Source organism: Thermobia domestica, chromosome 1, assembly GCF_964235325.1.
Source record: "Thermobia domestica chromosome 1, izTheDome1.hap1.1, whole genome shotgun sequence".
NCBI classification, from domain to species: domain Eukaryota; kingdom Metazoa; phylum Arthropoda; class Insecta; order Zygentoma; family Lepismatidae; genus Thermobia; species Thermobia domestica.
This window is the reverse complement of record NC_137454.1, coordinates 240134364-240149062: the sequence shown is the minus strand read 5'-3', so window position 1 is coordinate 240149062 and position 14699 is coordinate 240134364. Positions and strand designations below refer to the sequence as shown.

Below are 14699 nucleotides of genomic sequence, written 5' to 3'. Positions count from 1 at the left end.
CAGCGCCCTGGGTGAAAATATATGACGGCATCCCTGTACATACGAGTGAGGTCGACAGACCAGCCGCAAAGCACCACCATGGTTGGTGGTGCATGGTTGGCACAAAGCGCAAGAACATTTCCAAAAATAAGCCTTTCTTTTCCTTGATTTTGAGAACTTTTATTATTATTATTATTATTATTATTATTATTATTATTATTATTATTATTATTATTATTATTATTATTATTATTATTATTATTATTATTATTATACTTTTTTCTTGCATTATATATATATCTTTTCCTATCTACTTTTGCGCCTCCTCACTTCGGAGCCCGGGGTCGTCGCCCTGCTCGCCTCCCTCACGGCACGGCACTACAAGAATGAGAAAAGACATGGAAAGTGATCAATCGTTTCCTGCAGCATATTTAAAGCTACCGTTTTGGCACTCACCTGCAAGAACTAGGCATAAATCCTTATACATATATATTTGTTCCTTTAATTTTAAACTCCGCTCATACCCTGTGTTCGTAGGCCTTTGGTTCCCCAATGAAATAGTTCTAATAGTACCAGTAAGTACGCCAGAAATTTTTACTTAGGGGGGTGTTCAAAATAAAAGGGGGGTGTGCTCTCAGAATAGTGATATAATTTTTAAACAAACTCAAACAAGAAAACAGTATATTTGGTACGCAATTATTGCAATATTATTATTATTATTATTATTACTAAGAAGAATATCAACTCTTTGCAGTGGTAGGTTCAATAAAGTAAGTTCACACATTTGAGCATTTAGTATCATTATTAAACTAAGTAATACAGTGAAACCTCTCAAAACGGACATCGGTGGAACCGATTATTTGTCCGTAAATGAGAGGTGTCGCTAAAAGGAAGGGTTCTCTCTCATAACACCATATCACCCATATTTATGGCATGGAAAAATGAGGAAGTTTGTTCTCTTACGAAGATGTCCACTATTGAGAGATGCCCGTTAAGAGAGGTTTCACTGTATTAGGAATTAACCTCCACTATTTTACCCAGTAATTACATGCGAATTGATTACATACGAATTATTGTAGTCTTAATTATTTCGCAAAAATCTGCTTTTATTTCAATTAATTCACCCCAGCAAGTTTTAGTGGGCGATGTTTTCAATATATATATATATATATATATATATATATATATATATTAATTGGGAAAAAATTTCCTCGTCCCACGCTGAAATCACATTCGTTTAGTAATTAATACTTTACATAGTTCCAATTTCATTTCATTTAATATTCTAACTTTGTTGTTAACGTTAGTTGTTGTTATATTATTTGATCTCTTAATCTCCGTTCCTGCCCCTTTCTGGCTACGTTATTCGCTCTGAATATCTTTCATAAGAAAATTATTCATTGATTTAGTTGTTTTCCAGAAATCCAGTTTTTCAATTTACAAATATGTTGTATCTTTCTGTTTTGTCTTCTTTAATATACCCTAATTTTAATAATCCCAGGGCACATAGTGGTCTGCTCTCTTGTAAATAGTGGAAAAGTGACAAAAAATGGCCAAAAGCACACACAGAAAAGTGACCAAAATCTCATCATAACCCTTTCTCCTTTGTCAATTTCTCCATCACCTCTCTCTTTGTTTGTTGTTTTGTTTCTTCTTTACTTCATTTTGAGCTTCCTCGTTTCTTAGGTTTTCAAAGTATGCTTTGTAGTTACGGTAAGCAGACTTAGCAGATGTAAAAATCTTCTGAGTAAGTGGAACCAGTTCTGGCCTATTTCCGAATCTCTTCATCCCAGACATTATATTTAACTTCGCATTAAGAGTACTCAAAAACGTGAAATATTAAAATTCATCACCTACTTTTAAGAAGAACATACAAGAAGCACAACACAAGACGCACATGATGAACCACATTAAAACACTCACGCAATGTTGAACGGAGCGCTAACTATTATGAGAGAAAACTAAAAGATTATTATGATAGAAGAAAGAATAGACACAGAAGGGTTCTCAACCCCACCTTGAGAGCTTAAGCATCCACCAACCGACCACTGTGCTTTAGAAAGAATAAAAGCTGAAGTGAGAATAAAGCTGACTGTTTCACATGTGGCAGCAAGTACTGAAGCTTTCAGAAGAGTAATGAGTAACAAATTTCTGCCTTTTTCCATTTGTTTTTATATTTTTCTTAGAAAACTACCAATGCAAAACTTAAATCACACGAAAAAGTCACTTTAGCTCTCAAAAAAGTAACGTTTAGTGACAAATTTGAAAAAAAGTAACTTTTAGTGACCAACTTGAAAAAAAAAGTAAATTTTAGTTAAAAAAGTGACTCGCTATGAGCCCTGTTCCGCTCAATGAATTTTCTTTACAAATATACTTTACAAAAATTAAGCTAGCGCCAAATGCGTTCCTGCATAACACTAGGCTCAGTCTAAAAAATATATAATTCTTACTTCGATCGATTTCTTCATTTCTAAAAACGTCTTGACCACACCCTTGTAACGTCCGTACGTTGATACACCACTTGCAGAGCAGGCTCGAAACCAGCCACAGAGCTTTGGGGTCCATGAATATGTTAGGAGGGGTCAAGTCATTAAAAATTCTCTTATAAATATCTAAATTGTGCATTTTGTATTGAGGTCTGGACTGGATATGAACAATTTAGGAAGGGCCAGGCCCTCCTTAGCCCCCTTCTGGTTGCGAGCCTCTTCCAGCACTTACCAACTGAATCTGGTGTAGGCATATTACTATATTGTCACATTTTTCCTTATTGAGGAGGAATGACCGCTCAAGACGTTGCCAATTTCAGTAATCTGCATCTATCCATCAATCTCTTTTCTCGTAAATGACCGCGGAGCCCAGGAGGGTAGGTATCAGCGGTCTGTTTTGTCAATTGTTTCGATCGAAACACCACCCGAAACAATGAGGTCATGTGGTTCTCGAAGCCGTACATGAGAACGAGGTCGCTTCGTATTTTGAAGTGAAATAAATAAATAACAATATTATTGCCTTCTTTCCTAAACGCTACCTTTTTTAACTTGATGCAATAATTAACCTATATGATACTGATTGATACAATTGGATTTGGGGGGAATATACCTTTTCCATCCAGGGGTGTGTGTAAAGAAATTTGGAGGGGTGTTAGGGGGGTGTTGGGGGGGTGTAGATTACTCCCTGAATAGTACAGTTACTCTTGCGCAGTTCATGACAACGACGGAAGTGTTTAGTGTTGGTCAAGGCCAATCGGAAGGGAGATCCCAAGCGTTCGTACGGACGTAGCCGGTAATGGTACGAAGAAGGAAGAGAGATAAAGAGCTGAAACCATCACACAAGTGAATATAATTACGTACTGACAGACAGATAAATCAGAAACGTTTTTATCTTATTTCATATAGGCTGGCAACATTGTTGTTGACCTTCAAACAGTGCCTTCTGATAGATAGAAAGTAACATTTAGTAATCGCAGATTGTTTTGTATGAAAGAGGTACAGAAATGACACTCAACAGTACAACTATCATAAATACACGTTGAACAGTGTTAGAAGTTTGTACGGGAAGACATACATGTACACTATATGTAGTTCAGTCTTATGGAAAGTGACGTTCTGGCGTTTAATTAGATTCTGTGACATTAAAGTAAATATATTTCTAACTAAAGATTGTTAATATTGCTGAATGAACGTAAACAAGAAGACAACTGTTTGCATAAGGGTAAGTAAATATATATATTTGATTAGTTTTTACTAGTATTGTCCACGAGACGAGAAATACATTTTCAAAATTCGAGACAAGACGAGAAATATGTCAATTCTCTTATCGTTTTAGGGGCTGCGGTGGCTCAGTGGTAGAGCGTTCACCTCTGGTGCATGGGATCCCTGGTTCGATCCCAGCTCGCGTTAAATGAACCTTGTGGTAGACGAACACCGTGTACATGGTTTTCCTCGGGGTTCTCCCATTTCCTCCCACTTTCTTTATTCCTTCATTTCACTCATTTCTCATCTCATCATCACCGTCTCCTTTAGCCTAGTCGGCATAAGAGTGAGACGTAACACTCAAAGATTTCATTTCATTTCTTATTGTTTTTGAGACGAGAAATTTTGCGGTTCTCGTATGCAACACTGCATTCACCCATCTTAAATCTCAACCACTGTTTTATTGTTGCATGACTTATAGTGTAAAAAACTATTAATTGATAAAGTGATTGTACAAAGATAATGAATATGGTTTAAATGTGATGACACTCTTCGTGTATCTCTGTGTAATGGGAGGATTCTGGTAACTTCTATAGATGAAACTGAGAGAGAAATCAGTTCATTAATATTGTACATCAATTTACAAAACGAGACGAGAGAAAAATCGTGACGTCACGAGGAAAACTTTTCGAGAATCGAGACGAGATAAGAATTCAACAAAATTTTCTCGTCTTGTTAACAACACTAGTTTTTACACATAGACCGTTAAGTCACTTCGGTTATACACTTTTATTAACGCCCGGTTCCAACATAAAATCTACACGTGACATAAACTTACAGCTTAACTTGGGAACCCTCCTTCCTGCTCTAGTGGTTAGCCCACTTGGCTTTGATATACAATGTACTAGGTTTGATTCCCGGTGGCAGAACTTCGAACGCACTATACTAGTTTGGATCCCTCTTTGAAAACGGTAGGTCTCGACCTATAGAAGCTCGTTGCTTGCAAAAGATGTAAATACAAATCAAGGAATTGAATCGAGTTGAAAGTGAGATCCGATCCACGAGATCTACCTCGGGAATCGAACCCGAATCTTCCCACCCTAAAATCCGCATGTACTAACCATATCGCTACTTAGGAGCTCCAGTGTAATTATTACTCTGAATAATTGTATTGAGAAATGGCACTAGATTAAGCTTCCAAATGTGTGAAAGAATGTTGAAAATATTAAGTTATTATTATTATTATTATTATTATTATTATTATTATTATTATTATTATTATTATTATTATTAGTATAGTAGTAGTAGTAGTAATAATAATAATAATAATAATAATAATAATAATAATAATAATAATAATAATAATAATAATAATAATAATAATAATAATAATAATAGACGACTTCTGTAGCCGTTCTTCCTTGTCCTATTGATTAAGTAAATTCGTAAGTTTCTTTTAGATAAAATTAATGCTTTTCCTGCTATATACGGTACGAGTATTCATTCCGTCTATTCCACTCTATGATGACGGAAGTCGAGTCCATTTTGCCCATTTGGTGATGTTATCAAATCTCGCTGCTGTAGATAAGAAGTAGATAAGTTTCTAAGGTCATTATATTCTGAGGAGAAAGTCCGTGAAAAATGTTTTTGTGGAAGGAGGGAACATGAAATTCCATCAATTAGTAACAGTTCCATTATAGATTTGAACAAAGTTTGAACGTTTGAGTAAAGTTGTATGAAACGAAATGAAATCTTTTAGTTTAACGTGCCGCGATTATGCGCTTAGGCCAAGTAAGACGATGATTAAGGCAAATTAATCATGACTGGAAGAATTGGTGGAATAAGAAAGTGGGAGGAAACAGGAGTGCCCCGAGAAGACCCATGGATATGGTGTTGTCCACCACAAACTTACTTGGCCGGAGATCGAACCAGAGACACCACACAATAGTCGTAATCGCTCTGCCACTGAGAAGTCGTCCCCCCCAGGGTTGTATGAAAATAACCTTAAGACGTACTGCGTTTCCCTTTAAAAGCAACTGAACTTTAGAGCATCGTTCGAGAAACGTATTTAACTTCTGTTCCATAAAGCTGTATTCAAGAAAATAGTCAAGCCAAAGTGAATCATTTAAGTGTCTTCATCCCGGCGAAATTAAAATACCGCTAATTTTACAATAATTATGTGATATCTTCAAATAGGTAAAATGTAATTGAAATATGGAACAAGAGTGCCCTAGACAATATTATTTTGCGTGAGGTACCGTTATCACAAGTCAGCTAGTGGCTTTCCGTTTTCAGGTGTTTAGAAACGCGAAAATAAATGTCGATTTTCAAAATGGCTCGAAATCGAAAGCAGATAAGTGAGTCGTGATAACGGTTTCTCATGTAAAATGATATTGTCTATGGCGCTCTTGTTCCACATTTCGATTATCTTTTATCTATTTGAAGATATCACATAATTCCTGTAAAAATAGCGGTATTTTAATTTCGCCGGGATGAAGACTCTTAAGCTGTTTAGCAAACTAACGTGATAGCCCTGTAATGGTATAGAAAGGTCGAAAACTAATTATTTCGTTCAATTTCCATCCTATACCATATTAAATAGTTACCACATGGTAAAGATATATGTACTTGAAGAAGTTCAAAATAATCATTCTGGGCCTTTATATTATTATTATTATTATTATTATTATTATTATTATTATTATTATTATTATTATTATTATTATTATTATTATTATTATTATTATTATTATTATTATTGCTACTGAAGACATTGGCGGATTAAACCAAAAGACTTAGGGGGGGCTCTTTATTATAGAGTGGGATATGTTCCCCGAAATTCACCCCCCCCCCAAAAAAAAAAAAGAACGGTAAAACGGATTCAGGAAAAGAGGGTGAAAGATATAATTGGTACGGAATTTTCACCACAATGCCCCCTCCCCGAAACAGATATTCCGCCTTATGCAGAGTCATTTTCACGTTTTGAGTAGCGCCATACTAAAAGCTTTACCACTGCAGGGAACATATTAGTCGAACTCTTTAGTATGGCACTCATCATGCGTCAGAACGATTCAGTATAAGGCCCATTCTGTCTACAGGCCTGGTCGTAGCTATGCGTCACTAAATATTTCGCTAGAAAAAATATCAGGTTAAACATATTTTATAACGCTCATAATGTTTCTGTATTTTAGTAAAATGAATTCAACAAAAGGACAAAAGAACTTACAAGTTACAACACAAAACACGCTTTTCGGCGAATACTACACAAAGCGTATTTGTCGATATAATGTCGCGATCTACGACAATGTCCCTATGACATTTAAAAGTGCTCGTCCATTCAGCCGCTTTTCACCAAAACGAGATCGCAACCACGTTTTCAGTCGGTGCAATGTGGATTAAGATCGTTCTGCACTGGCCACGCTCGAATGCAGGGTTACAAGTTGAGTTGATGTTGAGTTAAACGTCCCTTTCAGCAGCGAGGCTATATGAGACTTACTGAACGTGGAATCCGTACCACAGGGTTACAAGTATGCGCAGCAGTTTTCGAATAGTTACGTGAAGATCTTCGTCGCTGGTGGTCAAGGCCTCCAACGCAGTCCGTGATAGAGTTCTACCTTTTTCTTTAATTCTCTTCCATTTACAAGTGCAGATTGCAAATTCAGAACTAAAGAGGGAAAACATCATTTTTTTCTTGAGTTCCGATAGTTTTGTAAAATCTTTCTGCTAGAACGTGGAAGTTGTTGCTAAGAGTTTAGTCAGTTGCGCGTGCTGGCAATAGAATGTTGATTCCGTATACATTTAAAACTTCCTGCGCAAGACGAGTTTTGAGGTCTTCTACAACCGACTCTATCAACGGAATGTAGACAGTTCTTCAGTAGTAAGATGCCGTGTCATCTGACCTGAAGTTCGTACGATGTGTTGTCTTTGGGTGAGATGAGGAGTTTGAATCTGCACGTCGACACTGGTAACCATTCTGGATATTGCTTCGAAAGTTGCCTTGAATTCTTTGCTGTTTGAACGCTTCTTGTTTAATGCTGCGATAATGTCCTGAATGGCATCTGACGTTGCGTTCATGTCTAAATTTGTCTTCTACAAAAGTCGATTGAGGGGAGGGTTATCGTGAGAACACCCTGAAGACACGTAATAGTTACGATAAACTCGCTGTCGTGCATGGCAGAAGAAAGTGTCCATGCTTTGGCTGCTGTATCTAACTCGGATCACTTCGAACACACTGTAGAACCTCACTTATTTATTGAAATTGCACGTGAAATTGTAACACCGCGTCGTTCCATTCAACCCACCTCGTTTCAAACAATGTTTCCAACTGGCCACTAACCATAAGCTTAAGGACAGTTTTGCGTTTTGACGATGCGGTGAAAACGTAATGATCTCTTTCGTTGTTCCCAGACAGTTCGTCATGCACTGTACTGACGACGACCTGAAGATGGACAAGTTGAGGCTGTGACTGCAATATGAACAGTGCAGCGCGTTTGAAGCCTCCTTCTGGATCTCCTGCACTGCCCGGCGACTTTGAGAGGTCGTGACGGCGCAAACATTTGTACCAATACCAACTCAGTTTTACGGGTCGAGTGAGAAATCTTGTAGTAAGGATAGAACAATTTCTCCAATTTTCCCTCCAGTCAGTGAGAGTTCGGGCGGTTTTGCGTCTTCAGATTCCGAGCTCGAACCAATGTCCTCACCTTTCAGCTCTGCTGATCGAGGATCAATGAAACCGAAGCAGTCTTCTCTTATTTCACCCATGTATTCGTACCTTAAAATCAGACAGCTGAGATGTGTGCGAAACGACCGTAGTCTCATCAAACATAATAGAATAAAACTGACCCTCTCGCACTCGATTGACAATTTTACAAACGTGATTTCTCATCCTCAACCCTCAATGAGGGCATTTTGTGTGGTTTTATTGGCAAAAATGGTCCTTTTCGATGCTTTCTTCCAGTGATTCAAGAGATCGTCACTACAAGCCATTCTAAATTTGAGCAATTCTCGAAAATTGCCCTCGTTGAACTTAGTTTCTGCACTGTCACCATCTGAGGTCCAATTATCCGCACACGCTCCGTCCTTGTGCAAGGGCGCCGATCCTGGGGGCCGGCCCCCCAAATCTCATGTGGGCCTCTATATTGTATTTATGAATATACAATATTTGACATAATTTGAATGCAATTTGTCTTAAAATCCTCATATATATACATTCTGCATCTGAATGGTCCCCCAAATTTACGGAGAAATCGGCGCCCTTGTCCGTGTGGTCTTGAAAAGCAATGCCTTGCCTTCTAAGGAATATCACATTTCCCAACATTAATTTCAGTTTGTCGCGGTTTTGGATGACGTCTTCTTGACGAGTTGATTTGATTCTCGACTGATTTCACTGGTTCCCAGTAGTTTTTCAGAAACGCTTTTCCGACCTCAAGAGCGTTAATGTGATATTGTGCATTGTTGTGAGTTTCTAAAAGTAGCGAATTTCTTCAAAGATTTAATCTCAAGAGTTTGGAGAGGCACGTTTCTTCGATAGCCCCCCCCCCCACCAAAAAAAAACCGTTGCAAAAAGTGAGCAATATTTACAAAAAAGATCCCTCTCCTTATGGGAAAGAACCAGCCATGGATAGTTTTCCAGATGCTCTGGCCTCAAGTAACATCGTCCTTCTTCCTGAGATTTATCTGATATTATGACTCGAATTATCGTTAGCGTAAACGCGGCATGCTAAACGGAGACTATTTCTAAATGGAATTTAAAGAATTAACCCTCTTTTGAAATAATGCAAGAATGATCCCAAACTTTCGTTTGTGTGGCGGTAAGCTACGAGTGGCAGTGTGTGTAATTTTAATATTTTAGAGGGCTCTTGGGGGGGGGCGATTGCCCCCCTCGCCCCCTCCTTTAATCCGCCCCTGACTGAAGATCACTCTTTCGGAACAGACTCTGAAAACAAACTGAAATAGTGACAGAAGATAATGCACAACGGACTTAACGGTTTGGCATGTTAACTCAAATGTGTTGTTATATCATTCAACTTTGAGTTGAAATTTTCTGATACTGTTTCTGCTTCTTCTTTCATACATAGTGCTTACCTTGTCTGTATTCTCGGAAAAGTTTTCTCACTTCGTATCGTTTTGTAAATTTATGTACAAAATTTGAGTCCTGATTCTTTTTCTTAATTTTATCTAGAAGTTATTAGAATCTTTCCACATCACGAGAGATTCACGAAAGGTGTGATATAACAACATTTAAGCTAAATATATTATTGAAGTATGTTGCGTAATGACTTGCTTATTCTTGAATGTTGATAAATGAACTTCATTGTGTTCGTTCAAACATTTTATCTGTTTATAGATTGTTATATTATGAATCAGTTGCGTATTTAAGGGGGGGTTCATGGCTTAAGCCCCCCCGAAATCTTACTTATTATAGTAAAATAAATAAAATATCTTGCAGAATTTTCACATTTCCAGGCAAAGCCCTCCCGAAAGTTAGCAAAGTCCCCCCGAAACTAAATCGTAAATACAGCTATAAAACGAGAGTCTGAAATCTGAAGACTTGGGTGAACAAGTGCTGCCCATGAGACTCATTAAATTTCTAGTCTTGTCCCGAAAATGATACAAGAACTAATTTCTTGTATCGTCTCGTCTCAATTTTCGAATAATTCATTCTAAACGCAATTATCTAAAAGGATTTATCGTCTCGTCTCGTTTTAGACACAAGCATCGAGGCGAGATGAGAAATTTCTCGTCATGTGGTAGTATATTTTTCTATTCGTACATGTTAAGTACAATATTTACATTTTGGACTATTTTCATTGACAAAACAAAGTGACAAAATTTATCCTAAACTTACAAAGAAATCCTAAACTTAAAACGTGATTCAAAAATCGTTGAAATATGTTCTGTTATTAGACTATTTCTTACACAAAATACACACAGGGGCACGGTGATCAACTCTATGGGCAAAAGTACTGGAGTACCAACCAACTCTTATGCAAAGGATCTCCGGTTCGATCGCAGGCAATATGAGTTTCCGGTATACTGAGTTCATTGATTTTCTCACCGTATTCCTTTTGTTAAAAAGAAGTTTAGCTTTTCTTTTCAGCACTAACCTTGTAACGTATGGTGAAAAAAAAATGCACAAAATATGCAACACTGCAAACCCTGGCAACAGTGGACCGTGGTACACGATATGAGCTATGCAGGAAGGTTAGTGTATCTGTCGTGCATTAGCAAGTACAGGAGAAGAATGACACACAACGAAATGAGTTTGGCGTTAAATCGTCAGCGTCATAAAATAATCGTGCAATATTGGAAAGACAATCCGAATGTTAAAAATTCAGGCCTTGTGAAACACTTCCAGAGTGTGGGATATTCAAGACGAACGGTGTGTAATATCGTGTCGAAAGTAGAGAAGGGTATGAACATGGAAAGGAACGTCGGCAGTGGACGAAAATCGAACTTTAAGTGATCCCAAAGTGTTGAGACAACTTCAACGCCCTACTGCAGGTAAGGTGGCAAAATCGTACCGAGAACTTGGTAGGAAATTTCACTGTGATAAAAATACAGAAAATGGGAATTACCAGACGTAAACGGAAAACTATGGCGAAAGTTACGGGACAACACATTGTGATTCAGAAACAACGTTTAAGAACTCTGGTCACCAAATTGTTCACTGCTACAAATGATATACTGTGCATCATGGACGATGAGACCTAGTTTACAATTAGATAGTCACAAGTGGCAACCTAAATCAAATTACGATCTAGGAGCTGGTGATGTATCTGATTCAGTGCGTTTTTCTCCGAAATCAAAATATCCACAAAAGGTGTTGCTATGGCTTGCGATGAGTGAAAAGTAACTCTCTAGACCGCAGTTTTTCACCACCGGTCTTGAACTAAACACTGAACGGTATGTGAAGATCTGTCTGCCGAAAGTTAAACAGTTTATCAACACGTATCTTCGTGGAGACAATGTGGTGTTTTGGCCAGATTTAGCCAGCTGCCACTACGCTACAGCAAGTCTTGCAGCCATGTCACACTATGGTATACGCTACATACCCAAACATCAAAATCCTCCTAATGTTCCTCAACTTCTGCCTATTCAGGACTTTTGGGCAAATTTAAAGAGACAAGGGTATGCCAATAATTATCAGCCAACATCCGTTGCAGGTTTTATCCGAGAGATCCGTAGATGCTTGAATGAAATTCATACATCGTTTTTCGCGTCATCCATGCAGGAAGTTACCTGCAATTGTCGAAAGCCAGCAGATATGACGTAAATGTGTTTGTATATTAAAGTTCAGATGTCATTCTTGTTTAACAACCAGAGAACACAATAAAATTTCGGATGTTCAGTGTGGCAAACGAATAATTTTGTGCAAATTTTTTTCACCATACGTTATGAGACGTGGTCTATAGTTTAGGGTGGGTTCCGAACTACCTAAATGGTTCAAATCTTATGTTAGTACTTTCTCACCGGGAATTGAATCCGTAACCAAGTACACAAAAGACGAATCCACTACCCACTAGAACCCGCGGTTTCTCCTGTTTCTTCGCTATTCTCATTCCACCAAATATCTCATAATCATTCGCTTCCATCAATTTGTCTTCTATAGCTTACACAACGTAAGCATTAGACTTTTAACTAAATATACATATAGTATATTTTTTTCTTTGAACATACATATATAATATTAGATTATTTCTAGATGTTACGGATCTAGATCTTATGATAAGTAGGAATATATTAACTCTTTAATAATGCCATCTCCCAACAAGTTCCGTACTTGGAATAGGACCGCGGTGAGTCAGTGGTACAGTGCTCACTTATCGTGTGTGGTATCCGTGGTTCGATCCCAGTTCGCACCAAGTGGACTTTGTGATGGACAAACACTATGTGTGTGAATTTTCTCGGAGTCCTCCTGTTTCATCCCACTTTCTTCAATACATCATTGCATTCTTTCTCATTATTACCTTAGACTGGGTGCATAATCATGATACGTTAAATTAAAAATTTCATTTCATTCAGCCCTTGCAGTATTGTTCAATAATTAATTAGAAGTTCGAGTAACGAAGTCTTGTTTCGTTATCTTGTTTATTTCTTTTCTTACGTTATTTTGTGAAAAAGAAAAACATAAAACCTTCAATGTAACGTATCACTGTTATATAATTCCTACAGCCTTACAAACTACATGCTTATGAGTTAATAGGATCAATAAAATAATTGGCGAAAATGAAGAAAATGAGAAGAAATGGAAGAATTCTGTGAAAACCTATGGACACAATACAGTTTACTTACTTGCATGTAGACAAATCTTTCATACTAGAGATAATTTAAAAATTAAATCTAAAACAATAATAATAAAAAAAACTTTTTCTTTACCAGATCCACAATGTATTGTTCAGTTTCAGCGAGTACGAAGCTCCAGTTCTTCGCGCGGTGAGAATACGTTCATGGAAAATATTTGAACCTCTTTCCCTCCTTAGGATTCGCTTTTGAATGAAGATGTATTAATTAAAACCTATGAGATACTCCATTTTTGAAATGAAACTTGAAACTCTTCCCCTCCCTAAGGAAATGTTAAAAATTCAGCTTTATATATATATATATATATATATATATATATATATATATATATATATATATATATATACTATGTTCCAAAATCCATTTCCAACTGTTCAATCTTTTCCTATGATGCGCTCGCAAACAACAGTGAAATTTGATTTTAATGAGGTGAAAATAATCATGGAAATTACCCCTTTCCTCCTCATTTAAAATCGAATTTTTAGAAAACATGGAATATCTGTCCGTTTATTTGTAATGAGGAGTTTATTTACCGAGTTTTATCTCCCTAACTTCAGAGTACGTCGGATATTCTATTTTTGCCATGAATTTTTATCGTTCTCTATCTCCTTTAGGGTATGTCGTTTTATCATGCTGTCTTGATAAAAACCTAGCTCGAGGTATGTATTAACATGCTCTAAAATGCATTCGAATAATTTAACCATTTCTGAATGCTGCATCACAAATAGTAGGCAACTTCGCTTGCAATGTTGAGGGGAAAAAAAGAAACACGTGCTTTCCTTTCAATATTCGAGAAGGCTAAGATACGGGTCCATTTGTTGTTAATTAGTTTGTATACCCAGTTTCATCTTCCTGACTTGACAGCCTCGTGAGGTAGAGGTTGTTACTACTCTTCAAATTTCATGTATGTCCTGCAGTTGATAGTTAAACAGAAACTTTCCATATAATGTTAGGCTTACTAAATAGGCCTAACTACATATGAACATTCTCTCATATAAATTAATGAATTCTGCAAATAAATCATTAACCAAAATGTACCACTGGACACGTACTTTAATAGCAAATATGATTTTCATTGAAAATGACATTAGTAATATAAACGGATACTTAATATACTCCTGTAAAAGAATATAAACGAACATAAAAAAGAACAGTGAATACAATTTTTTCTTCTTTTAATATGTTTACATATTGCCATTACTAACGTACTTAACATATCTTGCCAATCTCCCAACAGAGGTACTCTATTTCTTGAACAAATTTTGACTCCTCCAGCTCTCCCCTTGTAATAGGCATTATTTAATTAAAAAGACATGATAAAATTCATTTTCAGGCTAGATGATAACTATATTGAAAAATTAATTTCCCAAGATTGGATCACACCCAAGATTAGTTTCATTTTTAAACTTCAATATACTATACTAAAGTGTCGGAAGTCTTATAAAACGGCTTTGTCCATCCGTCTGTCTCATAATAGATATAGAAAGACGGTTCTTTACAATCGATTAGCGTCCCAACAATAGTTCCGCATCCCCCCGTTAACCTCCTATTCGAAATGGGAGTACACTAGACTCTCGCTAATTCGGCCCTTAGTACGAGTAGTTCGGCCTCTTAGTAATCCGGCGCACATCCAACCAAAAACACGTGCACAATGCATTATTGTGTGTATGCGCAACAATGCTTAGTTAAACAATGCTTTATATACTGTATGTATTCGAAATTGTAGTA

At 37.0% G+C, this 14699-nt stretch overlaps 1 protein-coding gene across 1 annotated transcript in view; it reads left to right on the top strand.

Moving 5' to 3' along the window:
* Window positions 1-3203: 3203 nt before the first annotated feature.
* Window positions 3204-14699, top strand: part of LOC145694754 (uncharacterized) — a 103052-nt gene continuing 91556 nt past the window's right edge. Inside the window, exon 1 of the mRNA XM_081771368.1 lies at window positions 3204-3687. The gene's annotated coding sequence lies outside the window, so the exon portion shown is untranslated. The remainder of the gene's footprint in view (window positions 3688-14699) is intronic.